Genomic DNA, 8199 nt, shown 5'->3' with positions numbered 1-8199 from the left:
TTTTTCATAATAGATCGTTATTTTTTTTGTGATTTTAGTGAAACTTTGCATGGCGATAGAGATTCTGCTCTAAATGAACATACTAAACTAAACAATATTAAGGCCTGCGACAAGTGGTTTACTTATGATAATTAAAGTTTGGATTATTTGGCCGCACATTTGGAAAATTCATCATATATATGTATTTGGCTTCTTATTTTATATGTGTTCGTTTTCCACCAATGTATAATGTTTAAACCATTTTTCAATTAGTTGGTATTGGTATTTTGCCTTGAGGCAAGTTACATGAACTTCCCGAAATGTGTAAATAATCGACTTAATAATAAAAATCAATAAAAATAATCAATAAAAATAAATTAATTTATGAATGATTAAAAGTATTTCGAGTGCATTTATTATACATAATTGAACACGAAAGAACACGTTAACACGTTGTATTTTCTAAAAGCAATTATTCAAAAATCAACAATTTTTATAATTGAACCAGTTTCCGTAGGATTTTAATGGTTTAGTATGCTCATTAAGAACAAGTACTTTATCGTTGTACCAAGTAAATCGTTTAATTTTAATTTTAACAAACGTCAAAAAACTACTCATTTTCTCAAACTCTGATGAATTTTTGAAACTAAACTACTTGTCGTAAAGCCGTAAAAATTCAGTAAGTTGTATAAGACCATGATATATATCGCCAAAAAAGTTTCATAAAAATTGGCTTAATTTTTTTTTTCAACAACCAAATACAAGAAAACGACTTGGTAGATTTTCACCTAAAACTAATCAGTATCATTCCCAACTAATAAATTTCGAACAGTTTTTGATTTTTAAAATCGATTCGGTAGTATGAGCTTAAATGTGGGCGAAAAGTTTAACACTTTTATCCAAATTACTATGAAACTGCTCGGCCGATCGTCGCACAAAACTGAGAAAAGGTAATCCACATCAAAATACATCGATTGGCTTTTAAATATCTGAAATCGGTTCACGCGTTTTTGAGCAAACGTCGATGAAAGGTTTAATTTTGACAAACGCCAAAAAAACGATTTTGCAAAATTTGACGAATTTTTTAAATTAAACGACTTGTCATAGGACCGTAATATTTTAGTGTGATCTATAAGACTATGGTATCTACCGTCAAAAGAAAATCATATAAATTGTCGAAAAATTCCCAACCAATATCTTTCGAACGGTTTTTGAATTGTCGATTCAAAATTGCGGGCTAAAATGTTGACAAAAATCTTATCACTCTTCTGCTATTTATAAAGAAACTTTGCACAAAACTGACAAACAATACTCCTCAACGAGGTGCATCGAATGGCTTTTAAATTTTTGAAATCGGTCCCGCCGTTTTTGAGAAAACGTCGATTTACGGCAAGAAATCTGTTCACACACACACATACACACTTTTTCCAAATTTGGTCTCATTAGATTTGAATGCAAAATCAGAATTGGCTTGAAACGTCAAAAAAACATAAAATTAGTGAATTAGATTTTTTGAAGAAAACATAAACTTCTTCTTCGGTTAAAAAATAACTACTATATTAAAAAAAATGCATTAGTTTCTCACTTCAAAATGGTTTACAGTATTAGGTATGCTTCTCTAAATCAGTCATTATTTATATAATAAGTTGTCTATTTTACAGATGTTAGGGATTACAGAAAGTTCATGCCTAAGGGTCACTCTCAATTAGTTTAATTTTTTAATTTTTGAATAAAATTTTTTTTTCAAACTGTAATACCTAATTCAAAATTATGTATAGAATATATATTCGCAATACGATTAGAAGATCTAATAATAAGTTAAATATTCAAGTTATAACATGAGTTTGGTAACAAAATACATTAATTAGTGTTGAATTACTGTTTTATCAATGTCCTAAAACAGGCTCAGGGGGGGGTCATGACCCCCGTGACCCCCCCCCTGGATCCGCCACTGGGCGCAACACAGCCGATCTTCATGAGTGCGAACGCATGCGCTATTACTATATTCTATCCTCGCTTTCCCACCACTTGCAGAGATTTGAATTTGTTCTACTCGCGCTCAGTCTTAGAACAACGATACTGTGCGTCGGTATAACGTAAATTCAATAATTACACTTTGCATAACTAGTCAAAACAAGTGTATTGTTTGTTTTTAAACATTCTGTGTGTAATTTGTGGAAAACCCGTTGAATATTTTGTGATGATCACTGATGTGATGACAGTGAGTGTAAGAGATATAGTGTGATTTAAAACGTTGTGATCAATTCGTCTCATCATTGAGCGACACATACAGACGGTAATTTTTAAGATTTCTGTTTTTATCCTTACTGTACTGATGCTTGAGAATTATTATTGCTGTTAGTAATAGGTGACACTTGAATTAATGTTGCTTCCAATTGAAGGTTAAATTTAAAGCCAGATACGGTAGCCTCACATGTTGACTAGCAATAATTTTACAACCATAGGTTTATAAATGGATATTTGCAAATATAAATATATTGAATATATTTATATTTGCGAATTTTTATTTGCATAGCGTACCTATGAAATAATGAATGCCAAATATTTGAATTGAATATGCTGGAATTTTCACTGTCATATTAAGATAATGTTAGTAAAATTTATGATTCATTAATTCAACGTTATTATTCAAAATAAGTGAATACATGAAATTTAAGTAATTTAATCGCTATAAAATAACAAAATTGTATATAATAAAATAGTTATTTGGTATTTAATTAGGTAATTTCAAATTTTATAAAAGAAGATGAATTCAAGGAATGTAGCAAAGAATGCTTTCATGAACTTGAAATTATGATTTGTATGATCTGTGTAGTTTTATCGATCTAAAAAATGTGTTTTTATGTGATTAATCTAAATCAGGTATGCATTCAATAGAATTATAAATTGTAAATACAGTAAAACTTCCTTATTCGCGGGGGATACGTTCCGTAAAAAATCCGTGAATAAAGAATCCGCAAATACAGGATGGCATTTTATATGGAATCATAGAGATACGTTCCAAGGTGACTAAATAATCCGCAAATAATGAATAAATCCGCAAATACAGGATGACATTTTATATGGAATTGTAGGGGATACATTACAAGGTGTCACCGAATAAAGAAAAATAAGTATTGTTTAGAACTATTATTTAATATGTAATATTTTAAGTGTAACATATCCCATATTAAAACTAGTTTAATTAGTAAGTAATAAGTTTAGTATCAAATCTAACATTAATATAATACTTTATATTAATTAAAATAAAGTCAATTCATAAAAGTTTTATATTAATGTTAGTTGTGGTACTAAACTTATTACCAACTAATTTTAATATGATATCTGTTATACTTAAGATATCGCATATCACATAATAGTTCTCAGAAATATATAAGACTAATATCATTTTTAATTATAGTTTTTGTACAAATTTTGATTAATTTTGTTGAGGCTAAGGCAATGATTTGAAGAACTTTGTAATATTGCTTCTTTAATTCAAACTGATACTCAGTCACATCAGTAATTAACTTCCCGTAGGGCAAGTTATAGTAATCGCAAAAAAATCGAAAATGAAAATTTTTGCATTTCTCGACGTTTTAAAGGTTTCTGAATATTTTGGCATACCTTAGAAAAAATGGATGTATGTGTGTGCGGATACAATTTTTTGTCGACGATTTCGGGAACACGGATGAAGCGATTTTAATAATTCAAAAAAACATTCGATTTGTATTCATTCGTAAGGAGACGTGCTGATTAGTTTTTGGCGAAGGCAGGTCTCGCCGTTCCGAAGATACGGGGCAAAAAGTGCCGAAAACGGTAACTCAGTTTTAAGAGAACTCAAAAAACATTTTACTTGTATTGACAAGATGAGATCAAATTTTCATGAAGGAATGAAAAAAGTAAAAAAATGCCATTTGGCGGTCAACAATGATCATTAGACATATGCACATCAAACTATCAGATATTTTATAGAGGTTTTAACAATAAGTATAAATTTTGTTCACATTCCTATGGGTTCCATACGAATGTTTATCCGTTAGACAGCGACGCGGCGCTTACGCGCTTCATATTTTGTCTCTATGCAATTAAAGCAGTACGATTGCTTTGAAAAAAGTTCAGATCTTCCAAAATATGTCAAAATAAAGATTAAAGAACAAAATTTTTTTTTCAAAAAAAAAGAATTTTTTGTCCAATTTATAGTTTCTGAAAAATCTTATTTTTTCGAAGTAAAATTTTTTCAAAAATGTTAATTGTTTTTAAAAAATAATAATTTTTCTTACGGGAAGTTCCAGCAATTTGCCTTAAGGCACGATGCCTTAATTGCCTTAAGACAGAATTCCACTTACAGCTAGTTTGCCTTTTAAAAATAACAGTTTCCATATACGGATTAATGCCTATATAAAAATCGCACACTTCATTTTTAATTCTTCACTAACAATATTTTTCAAGATTTTGTAAGATTTTTCAAATTAAATGTCACGTTTCTATGCTTGTAGAAGCAATTGAAGTGAATTGCTCTTCTTCAATGGGCTGGGAATGTGGATTTCATGTCGATTTTGAGTCAAAAATCTACATTAATCATCGAGTAATAAATAAGGTTGTATTGGTTTACATTCAAAAAACACCAATAGCGGCGAAGACGGTCAAGGCAACGGAGGCGGCTTATATCTAAGATTTATTTATTAGTTCAAAATGACTGCATTTTTTTTTTATTATTATTTTTATTGGCTTTATAAGCTAGTACATTAGCCATATACTAAATTACATAATATCTACACTATGACTGCATTTACAAAGGATTTTGGGTTTGATACATATTGGAATCCGCAAATAACGAAATTTTTAGCCGCGAATATAGAAAACGAAAACGCGTATATAGGAAGCGCGAATAAGAACTTCTATTGCAATATATGAGTAATTCCTGAGTATGATCTTTATTCGAAATAATACAATAATTTTTTATTTTAACCCTCTGTGGACTCGCCTAACTTTCAGGTTACAATTCAATTTTTTTGATATTTTATCATATGGCTTTTTTGTAAATCTTTATTCTATAACATTGCTAAGACAACCAATATCAATATTCATTACCTTTGCTGGGCTTTTCAACCTGAAATAACATTTCCATACACACAATTGCGAACATTATAGGCTGCTGTGACTTGAAAGTCACATAATTTATTGATACAAAAAAAAATTAAACAGTTTTTCATTTGCATATTTAAGTTTAAAATTACTTATTGTTTCCATATTTTTTTGTAGATGTAAGGGGGCGTCCATTAATCACGTGAGCTAGTTTTTGCGGATTTTTGGACCCCCCCTCCCCCTTGGTGATACTTGGTGATATTCAAAATTACCCCCCCTCCCCCACCAAACATCACGTGTATTTTTAGTACGTGAAAAAACTAAAATTTTGATTCTTTTTTTGAAAATGTTTGAATTTTTTATAAAAAGTCAGTTAAAAATAAATACACGTGATATCTTACCATACCCCCCCTCCCTCTCGTGATATTTCGTGATTTTTTGTCAAACCCCCCCTCCCCCTAAAAACCTCACGTGATTAATGGACGCCCCCTAAATGAAAAGTCGGCTCATAGAAGGTTAACGACAATACATTCTGTTCCAATATATTTGATGGAAAACAAGTAAACCGTCTGCGCATTTTGATACATTTTTTATTGTAAATGTAATAAAATAATCTATTAATTCGTATTAGCCTGATTTATGAACAAATTACCATCTTTATGAAAGTTAACTTGCACAGCAAATGCAACAATTTTCCAATCTTCAGAAGATTGGTTGCATCTTCTCTGAAGTGTATTGAAAATATTATATATGTATATATATATATATATATTTTATTTATATGTACCTGAAATCAAGGAAGAATGACCGCTCTGTATAATTTGTTACAAAATAAACAATAGGTTCTGATCAACCTGATCTTTGCAAGTCATGTCGAACAATTGATTAAAACAATTCTTGCGTGCACATGAAGTTACAAAGTTACCTGCAAAACACACTGATAAACAATTATAATCTCGAGATCGCTAAGAAAGATTGCTGTCGATCAATAAATTTATAAATTAAAGATGCTGGTTAAAATCAAAATATTTTAAAATCGTTAATTAGTACATTTCTTGAAACGTAGTTTTTTAAACACTGTCGATTAGTGGACAGTTATTAGCATTCCAAAATCAGTTAACACCTTACATGTAGTATAAATACTTAAAAGAATCTGCAAATATAAACAAATATTGCATAATTCTATTATCTTAGCTGTGATATGTAGGCAAGTATTAGACTTTCAACTATATGTGAATTTTGAGGCAACAAATAAGTTTGCGCTATTTTTTTTACTACTTTTTATAAAAAAAATCACTTGCATAATCAAATATAAGAAATAAAAATGCCTTCGCTTACGAATGAATGAATGACGTCTTGATATAACTTGATGTCTTGAAAGTGACTTGTACGAAGGTCAACATGATCTGAACATAGAACATGATTTTACAATATAAAGTAATTGCCAACATTTGTATTTTATGCACATTAGGTTTAATAATAATACAAAATAATTGTAGAGTACACCATTGGGACCTTATGGCGTCAAATAGCTGAAACTTTCAATTTTCTAAATAAAAGCTAATAAACATTACAAATTTAAGCGGGTAATTATTGATCAAAATTTTAAATAGTTTGCAAAAATATAAAAATTTCATACGTTCGTAAGCTTTAGTAAACCAATATTCTCATCTCTTCTCTATAAACTATTTACTTAGGACCTAATATTTCACGAATATTATTCATCGTTAAAAACGATAGATCAACGAAATTTAATACCTTTTAATAAACTTTATATATTTTTATTTAAACATAAAGTACTTATTAAATATATTTAAAATATAAATTTACTTAATGAAATAATTATGGCGACTTTATGAGACTTTCATTTTTATATTGATTAAATTTAAACTCAAAAAAAGTCTAAATGGTTTATTTTATTCTGAAACTATTATTCATTATTTGCGTTTGTTTTCGATTATTTTTAAGTTCAGATTCATATTATTCATATATTCGGATATATTCAGGTTTGGAAAGATTTGAAAAAAAATTAATTTAATCTTTTCAGATTTATAGTAAATTTATTATTCTATGATTTTTTTTAAATTTTTTACTGTGAAAATTGTAGGAATTGCAACTACGGGAAAAATTCAATTTGAATTTTTTTTTGTGAAAATGGAAAGTTTGAAACTTTTTGTGATTATAACATTTAAAACTAGTTGGTATTGATATTTTGCCTTGAGGCAAGTTACATGAACTTCCCGATATGTGTAAATAAATCGACTTAATCAATAAAAAATAAATTAATTTATGATTGATTAAAAGTATTCCGCTTTATTACACATATTTTAATACTAACGAACACGTTAACTCGGAGTATTTTCTAAAAGTAAATTTTCACAAATCAACAATTTTTATAATTGAAACAGTTTTCGCAGGACTTCAATGGTTTAGTATGTTCATTAAGATCAAGTACTATATCGTTATATCTAGTATATCATCTAATTTTAATCTAATTTTAATTGTCAAAAAAGTAGGGTAGGGCGGGGCTAGTTGAGCATAGGGGCAAGTTGAGCAATCGAAATATCTCGAAAACTATTCACCGTCCGTTTAGGCATCATATGGCGGAAATATAGAGATTAGGGAGAAATAAATATCCCGCGATCGCTAGTAGCCGCTGGACAAATGAGTGAGGCTCACGGGCGTTTTGTTTATTTTGAGACCAAAAAGTAAAAACGTAATTCATCACGAGTTTTCGTCTGGTTTAGTCAAATGTTATTTAATTTTAATCAGGTAAATGTTATTCTTCAATATAATTATAGTACTTTTAATATGCACAGAGATTCTGGGTATAATTCTCACGGTTTTTTTATAAACTCACTTTTATTTTGAAATTCCGAGTTGGGGTTAGTTGAGCATAGTTGCTAAACTTGTTCTGTCACTAAGACAACTATCATTAACTTCCAGAAATTGATTATTATTTTTAAGATTTAAGCTGTCTATGAGTAATAATATAAAGAAATAATGATTTTAAACAAAAATAATGAATATAATGGTAAAATAATTCCTAAGATACGATATTGTTCTGTTGATTCTACTTTTCGTTAATTATTCAAAGCAAATTACTATAAGTGTTGTTTTCTCTGTCAATAA

At 29.1% G+C, this 8199-nt stretch overlaps 1 protein-coding gene across 1 annotated transcript in view; it reads left to right on the top strand.

Annotated features, from left to right (window-relative positions):
• Nucleotides 1–2060: 2060 nt before the first annotated feature.
• Nucleotides 2061–8199, top strand: part of LOC113367356 (endophilin-A-like) — a 58044-nt gene continuing 51905 nt past the window's right edge. Inside the window, exon 1 of the mRNA XM_026608968.1 lies at nt 2061–2275. The gene's annotated coding sequence lies outside the window, so the exon portion shown is untranslated. The remainder of the gene's footprint in view (nt 2276–8199) is intronic.

This window comes from Ctenocephalides felis, unplaced genomic scaffold (genome assembly GCF_003426905.1).
Source record: "Ctenocephalides felis isolate EL2017-DRISC unplaced genomic scaffold, ASM342690v1 CF-g0.4_SCAFFOLD_01170, whole genome shotgun sequence".
Lineage (NCBI taxonomy): Eukaryota > Metazoa > Arthropoda > Insecta > Siphonaptera > Pulicidae > Ctenocephalides > Ctenocephalides felis.
This window is presented reverse-complemented; position numbering and strand designations above follow the sequence as displayed.